This window comes from Danio rerio, chromosome 1, assembly GCF_049306965.1.
Source record: "Danio rerio strain Tuebingen ecotype United States chromosome 1, GRCz12tu, whole genome shotgun sequence".
Lineage (NCBI taxonomy): Eukaryota > Metazoa > Chordata > Actinopteri > Cypriniformes > Danionidae > Danio > Danio rerio.
The window spans coordinates 40,744,209-40,760,000 of NC_133176.1; the positions used below are offsets into that span (position 1 = coordinate 40,744,209).

Below are 15,792 nucleotides of genomic sequence, written 5' to 3' on the forward strand. Positions count from 1 at the left end.
GGCACAAGCACTTTCAGGGCATGTCAGAATCCATATTTGCTAATTTAAGGACGGGAAAATCCGCTTTGCGCCGTGGCGCATGTTCTAAAAGTGTTGAGTTTATTTTCTTAATGAGTTTTAGGTGTGTTTTGAGAATAAACCAATCAGAGTCTACCACGCAAGAATGAGAGATAATGGATCTACTTCCACTTTCGCTCCTGGATAGGGAAACCTTTACGCACAGACATCAATTAGCCTATAAATAATTAATTTAGTTTGTTAACAATTTTTTGTCAAAATGACTCTTGCGCCAAGCTGAAACTAGCAAACAAGTATTGCGCCATGCCTTGCGCCACATTGTGCCGGGTGTATGATAGGGCCCCTTGTGTTAACGGGTATCAGGTTGATAAAACAAACACTTTAATTATGAAGGATTTCTAGGTCTGTAGCATTTAATTTCATTTTAAATTTAAGTTTAAGTTTTTCAGAAAAAAAGTTAGACTGCTTCAACATTTTAAGGGGCCTCTCACATAAAACACATAATTGTGTCTAAAAACGAAGCATTTTTTTATATAATATAAACTATGTATAATAAAAAAATTTTATTAATTTGAAAGCTTCGATTACAATTTAACATTAGATTTTGTATCCCTAATGCATGTAAACTACATTGATGTTTTTTTCAAATTGACATCCAACACTGGCATCAAAAACACAACAGTAATGCTCAATATCAGGACTGTTATGTAATCGATTTGTGATGTTTTTGACGCCAATATTAAATCTCAATTTGATGTCATTTTGTCATGTCATTTTGAATTAGTTGACATCCAATTGATTAGAAATTTTATGTGTTTTTTGATGTCATGTTGACGTCAAATTCACCAATAATAAATGACAGTTGGCATTTGTTAAAAAAAAACAAAAACAAAATAAGATGCAGCACTCTGGAAAGGAAAACATTTTTAAAGCACCTTCTCGGCCAAGTTAACTTCAAATAAAACTCTTCATGCTAACCAGCCTCTGTAAACGGTAACTTGCAAAGTGAAAAATAACTTACTTTATCTGTTATATTTATACCTTGTAAAATATTGTGTAATTTGTCTTCCAATTGTATTTTTTGCAATTTGTTTTTATATTTTATTCGTTGTTGCAATTGCTTGTTCAAAATAGCTCCAGGAGTTATATCTTCAAAGTGACTTAATATCTTATGTTATCACTACGCTAAATGTTTTAAGTTTGTATACACTTTACAGCCTGCAGCAGGAAAAAGAACCAAAGACATTGAGGCAAATAAACATATTAAACTACAGTAAAATGACTATATGCAACTAGATAGTTTTTTTTACTAAAAGTACACACTCCTTTTCTCTCTCTCTCTCTCTCTCTCTCTCTCTCTCTCTCTCTCTCTTTCTCTCTCTCTCTCTCTCTTTCCCACACACACACACACACACACACACACACACACACACACACACACACACACACACACACACACATACACACACACTCTGTAAGCCACATTTCCACTGGACAAAGCATTAAGTCTCAGCTGTTGGTGTTAGTGTCAATAACACACTCACACAAACATGGAAACACCCACAGAGAAATATGTTGCCTGCACTGCATTGTTGATTTTATCAATATAACAATTTTAAATCTTACAAGCTGTATAACATTGTCTTGAATTGAAGAAAATTTTCAACTACCTTAGATGGAATTACTGGCTTTAGTAAATTTAATAAATTTGAATATCAATATTACCTGAGGTGTGTATTTTTTTTCTTCATAATAAGTGATGGTCTATGACTATTATATTATTAAATATGATCACAAATACATTTCTTTCTAAGTTTCTTACAGTGCAGTGCCTTAAAATTATGTATTTTGACAATCAAAGCAGCAGAAAGTATGGCTATTGTAATTCTCCAGATCACAGGTTTGCTTTTTACAGCATCTCACACATCTATATTTTGGAAAGTTACTTAGTCTCCTGATTGTGTTTTGTTGCAATATATATGATCTTTATTTCTCGTAATTGAATTATTTTTCTCAATTGCAACTTTATTGTTCAGAATAGCTGATTTTTAAAATTCATTTTCACATCATACTGTGACTTTTATCTTGCATAGTTACCTTATGTCTTATCTCGTAAATATATCATATACACGATCGGTCCAAACTTTAGGGTCAGTATGATTTTTAAATGTTTTAAAATAAGCTTATCCTGCTCACCAAGGCTGCGTTTATTTAATCAAAAATTCAATGCCAATTGTAAAATTGTGAAATGTTATTGTGCTATAAAAGCTGTTCAAAAATAGTTTATAATTTAATTGATTAATTTATTATATTAATAATGAATTTTCGGCTTCATTATTCCAGTATTCAGAGTCACATGATCCTTCAGAAATCACTCTAATATTAATTAGTATTGTTGTTATTAATAATATTATTATTAATGGTATTAGTAATACAAGCAATAATGACTCAAGTAATAATTTATTTTAAAATAACATGGGATAAGTAATACATACATATTTAATAAGAATTTAATATTCTTGATGAACAAAATAATTTAATTTAAAAATACATTTATTAATAAACTGACCCCTAATTTTTGACCGGTAGTTAATATATTTGTAATTTTCTCGGAATTCCCACAACTTCAAAAGTTTACTTCACAATTCCTACTTTCCTTTGCGATTTTAATAACAGTTTATATGTTGAAATGGCTGTATATTTTACAATAGTAACGCTATTTAACATGTTGACTTTGCTATTTAATTAAATCGCTAGTTCGCTATACAGTATTGTTATTGGTTCAGTGTTGTCTCTCTGTAAAACAGAGTTATTTTTCCCCTTTCATCCCCTCTGAAATGCCTCACATTCTCATGTCAAGAAAACAAACATGTTGTTCATGAAAACAACTCATCCTTTCAGTTAGACTTCATTCAACTGACAAAATTACATGTCGAGATGAAGGAACACACCTTGTTTTAACAAGACAGAATGGAGCTTAGCTTTAGATGTGTCAGAGGTAAAGTTTTATATTTGCCACAATTTTCAAACAGATGCTTCTAATTTTGTGTTTATTTTTTAGATATAGAATGCTGCTTTATTATTCAAATACATTTTATTGATATTTATTACAATCTGCACAACAACATAACATAACAGCTAAACTAATACACTATTAGCAGGTGTGTTAGCACATGTTAAAACTTTTATAGTATCAAGAATACAATACTTAAGATCTTATAAAAGCTTCTTTAAAATCTACTAACTTGCGAAACAGAAATGGCTATGCGATTTAGGTCAAGGTGTGTGTTACCAGATTCTGTAATTAGCTAAATGTGCAACGTTAGCCTGTGGGCTGAGAACAGGTAGCCATATTAATGGTAAATAGAGGTACTCATTAACCTGGGCAGTGACACTGACGGTAACATCATCTAATTACAGCTGCTGCGCGTCCCGTTGGGGCAACCATGTGCGCAGGGCTGAGGAAAAGGTCTAAATCATTATTAGCTTGCCACGCACCTCCAGCGATAGCAGTGTTCTGGTTTGGTATTGTTAAAACTGGCATCTTTTTAAGCCAGTTGATTTAATTATTTATGCATGTATGCCTAACACTTTGTTTTCCACTGCGAAACAACGGCTAATTTTAAGTGTTTTTAGTTTTAGTAATTTGAAGTGTTACTTTGCCAGACTAATAAAATGAGTTAGCAATTGACATTGAAAGGTGGTTGTATAGCAGAATGACTGATGTAAACATTAACAGTGGCATTGCAGCAAAGCCCTTATAGATCAGTTGGAAACAGACCTCTGTTCTGCAATTGACTGCCTTCTGAGTCCATAAATTAAATCAGCCTCTTGTCTTACAATTGGACTTTTCTATTATAAAAGACAGAGGGAGGCGGCTTCTTTTACACTGACAACCCAGGCTTGTGCTCCATGCTAACATATCAATTTGGTTGTGGCTCGGACTGTCATGGAATAGTAATACACATGCAGTAATCTTAAATCGGGCTTTATATAGCTTTACTGAGCCATTGTAGTGTGAAGCTTTAAATAAAGGGTTTTAAAGCACATTTATAGCCTATTTCTAGCAACTAAACTTAGTTGTTTGTTAAATAATGATGCCACAGTAATTGTTATGATTACCAGCAATTTAGCTCTTGGTGATCACTGGAGAATGCTCTCTGGCTGTGTGGAGTTTGCATGTTCTCCCTGCATTCGCGTGGGTTTCCTCCGGGTGCTCCGGTTTCCCCCACAGTCCAAAGACATGCGGTACAGGTGAATTGGGTAGGCTAAATTGTTTGTAGTGTATGAGTGTGTGTGTGAATGTATGCGTGGATGTTTTCCAGATAAAAAAACTTGGATAAGTTGGTGGTTCATTCCGCTGTGGTGACCCCACACTCTAATGTGATGCCTATAACAATACATTCCAACAGTAACTGATAATAAGTATATAATAATAATAATAATAATAATAACATTATTATTATTTTATTTTATTTTTTTATTATTTTAGAATTGCGTTACGGTGGCACAGGGGGTAACACGATCGCCTCATAGCAAGATGGTCGCTGGTTCGAGCCTCAGCTGGATCAATTGGCATTTCTGTGTGGAGTTTGCATGTTCTCACCATGTTCGCGTGGGTTTCCTCCGGGTGCTCTTGTTTTTCCTACAAGTCCAATGACATGCACTATAAGTGAGTTGGGTAAGCTCAATTGTCCGTAGTGTATGAGTGTGAATGGGTGTGTATGGATGTTTCCCAGTGATGGGTTGCAGCTGGAAGGGCATTCGCTGTGTAAAACAAAAACGTTAAATATCGAATTTGGATAACTCAAACATAAGCTTTAAGCATGAATTGATATCTTTATTCACCATTGCTTTATTTATTTTATTTCACTTTTTTATTTTTATTTTGTGCGCCCTAAAAAAAAAAAAAAAAAGCGCTTCATAAGAATATACCTACATTTACTGTAAGTCGGTCTCTGTGGAAAACAACTGTAGAAAAAGTTTGTTGAAGCACACCTTTTAAAAAGACTGTAAACTCCAGACTGCATTAAGTTCACTTCAAACACTGAAGTTTTACATTTCTCTCTATGAGGTTGCTTTTTACAGGCCTTCAGAAATGCCACGCAGAGAACCACATTAAACCGTTTTTTTACAGAAAGGCTCCGTGAGGGAATGATTTCCCACTAGGCTTTGAAATTTCACAAGCAGCTCACTCATTGAATAGCATCTTACTCGCCTAACCTGTCTCCAAGAATATGTTTGTACAGTGCATCGCCTAAAGTCTTTCTCCTCCTCCTCATTCACTTATTTGAAAGTCAGGTATTCCTACATGCTTCTTTTCAGAGCTCCCCTCGTAAGTTCTTTTATGACTTTGAGCTATGGTCTTTTCTGGCAAGTGCGAAACTTAATTTGCGTGAATCTATCCAGTCTATTGCACTGTTTGCCTTAGAATATTCTGAAAGGTGTGTGTTTTGAATTTTCTGCAGGCTTTGTTGTGTTTTCTTTTTCTATTTTCAGCTCTTAGGAGGAGCAGAAAGGTAACAATATAAATCCTTAGTGCTTTATTTCTCTGCATAGCTGTTTTAATTTCTCTCAAGCTAACGAGAGCTGCACTGTACTATTTTAAGGAATATTTTCTGTTAAATATAATTTCTCAACTGGCAGCATGTGTTGTTTTTAATGTTGGTGATAAAAAATAGACTGTCTTTTAGATGGATGATTGAATCTTTTCAATGTTTGCAAAAAAAATAAAAATAAAAAAAATCCAAATGCGAGGTGTGTTTTTACCAAGTTGTTAGACGGGCTGACTGTAGTATTGGTAACCTAGTAACCAACAGTAAACAAAGTAAAGGGGAGGCAAGCATAATGGAGACTGCTGTGTAAAACATACTGAATTGATTTTTACATGTACACTTGTTTTGTTCTCTTTTTACTGGAAAAATAGAACAAATAAAAAAATGCTCAACCAAGCATTAAGTTATTGGTTGTTAGACTATTGTATACAATTAATATCACAATTAGGATGATGCTTGTGTGATGAACAATCCAGAAAATGGCACACTTGTTTATTTGATATTATATAATTAATATTAAGATAAAAAAATACATATATAAGCTGAGCCATTTTTGAAGTCATTTTTATTTAATTATGTGAATGTGAATAGCTGAGAAGGAAGACATGCTTATGTATCAGTATATTTGGTCTAGAGGTCTGCCCGACCAGTGGTGCGTTTCCCAAACAATGACATAACTCGCAGATGAACACATAGTACGATGCATCGTTATGGAAAAGAAAGATGTAGTGACACGTTTCCCAAAACCCGTAGTTTCTTTGTTGCAGATATGTCATTTGAACTGTGTTAGATATAACGTAATACATCCATTTTGATGTTCTAAACAAGGGGGAGTAACTACCACTCTATAGAGAAAACTCCAAAATATACATATATATATTTTTGTGCAAATTATATTGTCTTATACGCACAAGCATTTAAAAACAAATCTAATATTAGTTGTGGTAAAAACATGCTTTCATTTTTTATATTAATTTAAACATAACTACACATATAGCACCTATAATTTTTTTTTACATTAATTTACATATTTGTCAATTTGAAGATCGCTAACACTGAACTATAACAATACTTTAAAAAGCAAATTACACCTAAGAGTGATGGCTTTATTGTTCATTCCAAGTTTAAATGTTAGAATGTTCTAAATGAATAGGGTATAGGGGGGATAACAAGGAATAGAAGCCAGGAACTATGCTTTTAACTACAACTCGAGAGGTGTAGTTGCAAGCGTACAAGTTTGCGATACATTTTATGAATGTTCATTGGGATGACAGATTTGGGAAATGCCAAATCAACGAACTATGTTTGTAACGACGGAGCTTGCAACCTCTGTTGGCTAACAATGGTTTTCGGAATTGCACCCCAGATTTCTTGCGGCTTGGGAATAAATTTCTGAATAAAATGTCTTGGCAGTTGGTAAATCTGGTGTAATTTGAATGGGAGTGGGTGGTCTAACAATGTAGGGATCCCAAAGTCCCGATGTTATTTTGGCACAGCATATAGGTAATTTTCTCAGTCTTATTGAGCACCGGTTCAGCCAGCGCTCACGACTGTTACACATGCTGAATACATGACCAATGCTTTCTGCACATGGATTTTATTCACACAGTCTGTGCACGCATCTGCATAACGGTCCTCAGAGTGACCTTTATGATAGCAGAGCAAAGTGAAGATGCATTGACTTTTAGAAACTTCAGAAAACAATCCGTTTACTGTTAGGAAACCCACATAAGGCAGGTCTGATGTATGTCTTTTTCATGTGTCATAGACACAACTGAAAGGAAAGCCCTTGGTGCAGTGTCATAATACCTCAAAGCACCGTGCATTTTAGAATTCTAAAAATAGATTTATATCAGGGTACGCACAACGACGCTGTTAGTCGGCAGCTGTCCGCAGCGCCCATACAACTCAGAACACTGTTCATATTTCTGCCACACCACAGAGTGCCATCTGAATAGTTTCATTTTAAATAGTATGCGAATGTGCACGTCTAGTGAATGTTACTTCCAACTGTCAAATGCATCACTCATGTCTCATAACAAAGGGACAAACAAATCTGAAATTTAGCCTACAATCCTTGCACAACCTACACTTTTATCTGTTATCATTCTCTTTTAGTAGTATCCAATTTAAATATGAGATTTTCTTCCCACGCAGACCTCCTAATTTGTTTATCTAAGTTGTTTATTAAACATTTACATGTTCATTTATGTTGATATACATAATACTACTAGGATACGGAATACTACTTGAAAAAACAGGATATTTAATTTTGTTCATTCATTCATTCATTTTCTTGTTGGCTTAGTCCCTTCATCAATCCGGGGTCGCCACCGCGGAATGAACCGCCAACTTATCCAGCAAGTTTTTACGCAGCGGATGCCCTTTCAGCCGCAACCCATCTCTGGGAAACATCCACACACACATTCACACAAACACTCATACACTACGGACAATTTAGCCTACCCAATTCACCTGTACCGCATGTCTTTGGACTGTGGGGGAAACCGGAGCACCCGGAGGAAACCCACGCGAATGCAGGGATAACATGCAAACTCCACACAGAAACGCCAACTGAGCCGAGGCTCGAACCAGCTACCCAGCGACCTTCTTGCTGTGAGGTGACAGCACTACCTACTGCGCCACGGCTTTGCCCATATTTTATTTTGTATCTTTTAAAATTGTGTGTAATGTGTAATTTTTTAAATGTATTTATTTATTACTAGCTGTTAAGTTGTATTCAGTAATATTTAGGCTTGTCGTTGAACCCTCAACCATATTTCATATTGCAGCCATTAATTAAACCAATGTGGACACATTTGGGCACAAAGGTCTTGAGTGTGGGGAGTGTTTGCCATATTGAAAATGGTGTGCAGGCTTTATTCAGGTAAAGTTTGATCTGTGTTGTGTTGGACTTTTTTACTTGTATTGAAGATATTCCTTTCCTTTATTTGGTTCATTTCGTATAGGTGCCCATTTTGGGTTCACATATGTTCAGTTAAGAAGTTGAAGTGCTCAGATTAAGGAAACAATTTTTAAAACATTTAAATAAATGATTTTCTCCAAAATGTCTTCATAGATGCGTTAGGGTTAGCCAGTGTGACCTGTGTTCAAGGTACACATTCGATCAGCTCATTCCTTCGCTCAAAGTCAAATTCTAGATGGTTATAGGAAGGTTTCCATGACCATGAACCATACATTTACTTCCTTACAGTAGCCGATGTCATTTTGCCTATAACGGACTTGTAAAAGGGCCCTTCATAAAGGATTCCTGGTGTTCATTTTCATTTGGAACATCCTTACAGATGGTGTTCCCTTTTATTGGGAAGCACTCCATAAATACTGTTAGTTACGTTTATTTTGTATTTAAGCCAGAAATAAATTCTCTCTCCATCTTACAGGTCCCTCTATCTATTACATTAGGCCAAGGCAATGAGAAGAGACCCTCACAGACCTACATGATTTATTGAGAAAGTGGGAACACATCACCTCCAGCTTGAAGCGAAATGATGGTCTCTTACTCTGCATGCTAAACAGGGCCGTCAGTATGCTGTGGAAATAAGGGAATTCCTCACTTCCAAACAGCTGGCAGGTAATAACACATGTTGTGTTCTCTGGGCACCGCAAGGTATGTGAGTCTGGTGGCTCTTATAATCCAGTGACAAGAGCAGATGAAGGATGACTGTGTGTGTGTGTGTGGAGAGAGAGGCCACAGTCTGGCCCTTCAGCTTATTGGAAAGTCACATATTCAGTGAAGAAGGTTTAGGATGTCAGCAGGACTGCTTGATTGTGTATTCTACCAGCGTTGAGAATTAACATTCAGGAGATGGTTTGTTTTAAATGGGCAAGTTTTTAGGAAAGGCAGAGTTTTATTGTTTCCTGCCAAGCAGTGCTTGAACTGTGCCATCATTGAAGAAGAACATAAAATCAGAGAATCACGATACAACACTGTGGTTACATTCAGACGACTGTTTTGCTGACTATTTTTTACTGTGCCTGCAAGCACTTCATCTATGACAGCAAGTGGAGTGAAGCAGGAATCTCCAACTACTTATAGCTTAAACAAAATGAACAGTGGGTACTTTTAGGTGGTGTCGAGGGACATGTAATTGTCCCAGAAACTTTTTGTATGGGTTTAAGGTACTGTATGGTATGCTTGTGCATGGAAGAAAAGTACTTAAATATTCAACTAATCATTTGAAAACAGTTTACAATAAGGTTGTAGTAGTTAATGTTAGTTTATGTATTTTTACTTTCATGATCAAACTGTGTTTGTTCTTGTTTGGTGTAGCGAGTTTTAGATCAAAGGGAATTGAAGATTAATTTGAACAGGGCTTCAAAAGAATCAATTCTTTAAAGTAGAACAATTGAATCGTACAGCGATCATTCGAATGGACAGTTGAATTCAACTATGACTATTGCTTTTAAAAATAAAAACCCATTTATGTTTAAGCAGGGTAACAAGATTGAAGTTTAAGGGCTCTATTTTGACGATCCATGCACAGAGCGCAAAACGCATTGCGCAAACGCTTTCAGGGCTTGTCAGGGCACGTTTTTGCTAATTTAGGGACGGGAAATCTGCCTTGCGCCGCGGCGCATGGTCTAAAAGGGTTGAGTTCATTTTCTTAATGAGTTATAGGTGTGTTTTGAGAATAAACCAATTAGAGTCTCATCTCCCATTCCCTTTAAGAGTCAGCTGCGTCGCGCCAAGAGCGCATTCGCTATTTACAGGACGCAAAGTAAGTCTAAGTGGAAAAACTGAGCATTTCACTAGCAAACAGTTAACAGTTGACAGTTTTTTAACAGAAAACTGTTAAACAGAGCATCTACTGCGTCAGAATGAGAGATAATGGAACTACTTTCACTTTCGCTCTTGGATAGAGAAACCTTTACGCACAGACATCAATTAGTCTATAAATAAATACTTTTGTTTGTTAAGCGCAAATATTAGTTTCAAAACTATTTCTAAATTCAGTTCTTATTTCCAGCAAACGAATAAATGAATAATAATAACAAAATGTGCTCAAAAACCTGAGTTATAACCTTGTTTTTAATAAAACAAATATAAATATGGATATAATAAATAATACTGCTAATAATAATACTAACATTATACAAAAGCAAATTGTTATGAATGAACTAAAAAAGCCTCCCGAGATGAAGAAGACATAAAAGCAGTGATTTTTTCATATTTATGTAGGCTAGAAAATAATCTGTTTTGTAATATTTTAATCCTTTATATTTATATTCTATATCTATTCTTATTATATCCTATATATATCCTTAATATTTAAATTTTTTCATATGTAAAGATATTTGCCTATTGTTCTCTTGTGCGTATTAAGCAGTGCGTAAGCGAGGTGCAACTCTGCGCCGGAGTTTAGACCAGGTTAGTTTTGGCCTAATGAAAAATCTATAATAGTTTCTCAAAATAGCAACGCACCAGCGGTCCGCCTCAGAACGCCTTCCTTTTTAGACCAGAACGCCTATGGGCGCACAAATGAGCGCTAATGCATTTGCTATTTAAACAGCGTAGCGCAACGCCTCAAAACGACTCTTGCGCCAAGCTGAAACTACCAAAAGACTATTGCGCCGCGCCTTGCGCCACACCACGCCGGGTGTATGATAGGGCCCTAAGACTTTAGATTCATAAATATGCACCTTTTTTATACAAAATGAAACTTTTTTTTGACTAATCGAACAGAAACCAACACCTAACAAACACGCATTCATAGGAAAGAGTAAATGAGAAAAAAATAGGAGTTTGAGAGAATGTAATGATGTAAAAACCTTGGATTATGTAAGACCAAACCCAATTAACCAAAAATAATCAATTTAACCCTTCTTCTATGTTTTCTTTAGGGTTACACTTCATTTACACCAGTTCAGATGAAATCTGTAGGGGTTAGTTGCATTCTGTGATGTGAAGAACTTTCTATAAGCTAATGTTCCCCGGTAGTTGGCTGGTGGTCAGTTCTTTGTCCTCACAAGGCTAGGAGTGTGGTGAAGTCTGGATTTTAAGTTGAGGTGGCAAACGTGTTGACTTTTGGTTTCATGGCAAACTAAACTTGAGCAGACTCTCAACGGAAATAAAAGAAAGTTATTGACGATGGAAATGTTAGAGCTGTGTGGTTTACCCATTTTTATCAGGGTGCATGCCTGCTTCCTGGACCTGAAGGGACCTTCATTCTCTTCTTCATTCTGGACCTAGTGTTCTCTGGGGTTAAACTGGATTCAAGGGTGCAGCCTTAGTCACCAGCTTTATAAGGGTGGTTTTGTACCCACCCTCCAGAGCCGAGTTAACCAATGAGAAGTGAAATCCCCCGAGGCATGTTTTTATAGTCTTTTGTTCCGAAGTATAGTGATTTGCATATGCATTCTGGGTATAAGCTAATGCAGAAATAATTAGTTAAAGTTTTTTTTTTTTTTTAAATGTTGCAAACATGCTAAAGGGTCACGAAACACCAAAACACATTTTTTGAGCTGTTGACAGTCGTATATGTGTCCCACACTGCTAAAAACACTATTAGGACACCTATATTTCACTAAAAAGTATAAATTGGTTGTTTTTGCTTTATTTCAAGCAAATTCGTACTTCCGGTTTGAAACAAATTTTTGAAGCTGCGTCACGGTCATGACATAATAGCGTGTATTCCAGCGTGTAGACTGGACGTCTGTACCAGAGTGTGTCTTATTACGTCTCAGAGTGTGCTGCAGTAATGCATGAGTAAGGCTTGGTTCAAACCAATCAGCGCGCTCTATTGTGCAACTTCATTAATATTCATTACTGTCACAGTGTTTAGACGACAGAGACACCACGTTATATTGGCAAAACTAGCTTGAAGTGTTGCTTTTATAGTTTGCTGCAGTTTTGTTTTCATTTTCTCTCTGTGAGAGCTCAGAGTCACGTGTGGATTAACAATGTACGCGACGCTCGACAACAATAACTTACGTGTCTAAGAAGGAACATTGTTTACCTTAGAGCTGTTCTCATCTGCAAACGCTGAGATCCGGATTCGCTTGTAGTCTCCTCTTAATAAAGACGCGGTTCTAGTTGCTGGTGATTGTCCTGTCTCTACAGATTTGGTAAGTGAGCGACCAGTGCTCTTTGTTTATTTAGTTTGTTCGTATCGAACTAACTATTGCACCGAGTGTAAACATGTTAGCACCACAACCAATTTTCACCGCATTTTGTGACCGGAATAACACACGTGGCTTTCTGACACTTCATGCTACTTTTTTTTAAGAGCTCATCCTAAAGAGTATTCATGGGAAATCCCCTAAACTGTTGAAAGGATGTTAAGAAATCACTTTTGTCATTGGACAGGGTTTGAAGATAGTTTAAAGAATAAATACAGAATTTAAGGCATTCCCTTTTGCATAATGCAGTGGCATTAAAGTATCATTCTGTATATAATTGTTAAATAGATTTTCAAGACACTTGTGGTTGATTCTGTGTAAACACTTTACAAAAGTAAAGCAAGTGGTTTCAATAAATATCTGTCAACATCTCTGATGGGAAATGATAAAAAGCAGTCCAGTGGGTTTATTGTGACGTGCATAAAATTAGGAATGATAAAATATTGATTCATAGTGATTCATTCATTCATTTTCCTTCGGCTTAGTCCCTTTATTCATCAGGGGTCACCACAGTGGAATAAACCACCAACTTATCCAGCATCTGTTTTGCGCAGTGGATGCCCTTCCAGCTGCACCCCAGTACTGGGAAACATCCATACACTCTCACATTCATACACTTACACTGGGCAATTTTGCTTACCCAATTCACCTATACTGCATGTCTTTAAAACAATGTAGTTTTGTCATCATAATGCTATTGCGAAGAATACACATTAATAAAATCTATAAGAAATTGGTAGAATAAGAAATAGTTCTTAAAAGTCTGTATGACTTTTTTTGTACTGCATTTTAGACGGTGTTTCAGCTGTTTTTGTTAAAAAAATAGCCCCTTTCACACTATTGCCGGAACAATGTTACCGGTATTTTCCAAAAAGGGTCTGTTCACACATGATACCTTTCCGGAAAATTGTGGGTAGTTTTCCGTAAAAGTCTGTTTATGTGAAAGGGGCTACTGAAACACAATTGTGTTCAAGCCAGTCTGTCATTGAATGGTTCTAAAGAAAAAGAAAAAACAAATGTTTGTTTCCTAAAGAAGTCATACAGATTTATTATAATCTACTATCAACTAGTAATTCAAATCTCTTAATTGAAATCTGCCTCAATTAATTAACACTTACTAATTATAATCATCGTTATTTTTATTTGTTCGATTGTGTCTTGCTGAGATACTCTTGCTTATTGTTGAGGCTTCCTTCTCTCACTCTCTCCACACAGATGCTTGTTTAAAGAGACATGCTGAGTCTCCCACATCAGCATTTTACCTCCTGGAATCAGAGCCAATTTGTTGATTTAAGTCACACACTGAGTGGAGATTGATGGCTCTGGAACTGCAGGACTCCTTATCGATTGATCACACAGCCTGTGGATATGTGCTCCACAGAACCGTTCGTCATTGTAAAGTGCGTCCATAAACACCCAGTGAAAGTGCTTTAGTCCATGTAGGAATGCGCCTAAAGATCTGGTGAGAATTCAGTAGGATGCACAGAAATTAATGAATTGCTGTCGTAATGGGCCGTGCATATACTTGTGGGGATATTTCAGTTAATTGCAATGGAATTGTACGTGTGTGTGTGTGTGTGTGTGTGTGTGTGTGTGTGTGTGTGTGTGTGTGTGTGTGTGTGTGTGTGTGTGTGTGTGTGTGTGTGTGTGTGTGTGAGTGTGTGTGTGTATATATGTTAAACTTTTCCCTCAAGCTGCAGAGAAAAATATTGCTGCCTCAAATTTTTTAGTTGAATCAAATTAAGTTTTTTTTATCATCTCAACTTGCATCAATGATCTGACTAAAAATATAAGTTTATATCTGTATTAGTTAATATATGAGCAATATCACAAGAGCAGCAGTGCAATATAACTGTATATCTGTACTAGTGGGAGGCATGCATTTGCTTGATGCCGCAGACTGAGTACTTTTCTTTCCCACCAGTAATGATATACAGCCATATCACACGACCACGGATGTGATATTGCATTTAAAACAATTCAACAGCAAAATTGTGTATATAAAAAAGAAAATCAAACTAGGAGAGTCTCAAAATCTTTTTGTATGAGGAATTACTTTCTTCCGCCATTCATTCACATCTGCAGCTGACGTCAGAACAACAGAAGCTGTTCCTAATTCACCAACGTCACTTTAGAACTAGTGTTTGAAAGATTCTCTAGTGTAATGTCTAAAGTGAAGACAAAACAGGTGATTTTGCTCACATTTTAAGATTATAAGGTTGAATGGCATGACATCAGTCTACAGAGATTCCCCAGTATTTCTCTGTCGCAATCGGGATATCACAATAATTAATCCAGAAAAAGTCAAAGCTAAGCAAACACTACCAGGTTACTGTTGTGTTTGCGATAAGGAACACTAAACACATGCGGGCATTTCTTCTTTCTTTCTTTTTACTGAAGTAATCTGCAGGAACAAAAACAGGATATTAATTAGAAACAAACAAATGGCCAACCAAAAAGTAACTTAGGGTAATACAAGGAGTGGCCAACACAGAATACATACATTTCTGATATAAGTCCTATCTCACACTCAATACACTACAATTACTATAAAATAAACACAGCACAGCAACATACAAAAAAATGAAATCGACGAAGAATGTCTATGTAGTTTGAAATTAGTTTCTCCTCTAAGAGTTTTTCTCCTCTAACGGCTTATTATGCAGTCTCTGTCGCCATCTTGTGGATGGAGAACATCAACTCTTTTCTCTCTTCAGTATGACAGACTGATGGATGTTACGTATCTCCAAAATGATAAATATATTTAATAGGCACTATATATATGAAGTTAAACTATAAATAAACTTTATAATTGCAATCTAAACAACTACATTCTCGCCTAAAAAAGCCTCAAAAGTACATTATGTTGTCCAACAGTAGTAATATTTGTCAAACTGTAGTGAGTTTTTTGATCTGCTGTCACTCTGTGTGAGCGGAGTAATACACAAGGGTGAGGAGGCTGTACGAGTGCTGTTATTATGGGCATATCGCATGGCTATCAGTCAGTCAGATTCGAGAACCAAACAGAACTGTTGTATATATACTACTTAATATCTGACTAAACATAAGTTCAACGTTA

The 15,792-nt window shown here is 36.1% G+C and overlaps 1 protein-coding gene across 5 annotated transcripts in view; it reads left to right on the forward strand.

Annotated features, from left to right (window-relative positions):
• The window catches only part of galntl6 (polypeptide N-acetylgalactosaminyltransferase like 6), a 727,623-nt gene that overhangs the window by 223,206 nt on the left and 488,625 nt on the right, over window positions 1-15,792 (forward strand). For 2 of the 5 annotated variants that reach the window (XM_073948271.1, XM_073948277.1), the window contains one exon: window positions 8,975-9,165. The exons of the other annotated variants lie outside the window; for them this stretch is intronic. The gene's annotated coding sequence lies outside the window, so the exon portion shown is untranslated. The remainder of the gene's footprint in view (window positions 1-8,974; window positions 9,166-15,792) is intronic. 5 annotated transcript variants of the gene reach the window in all.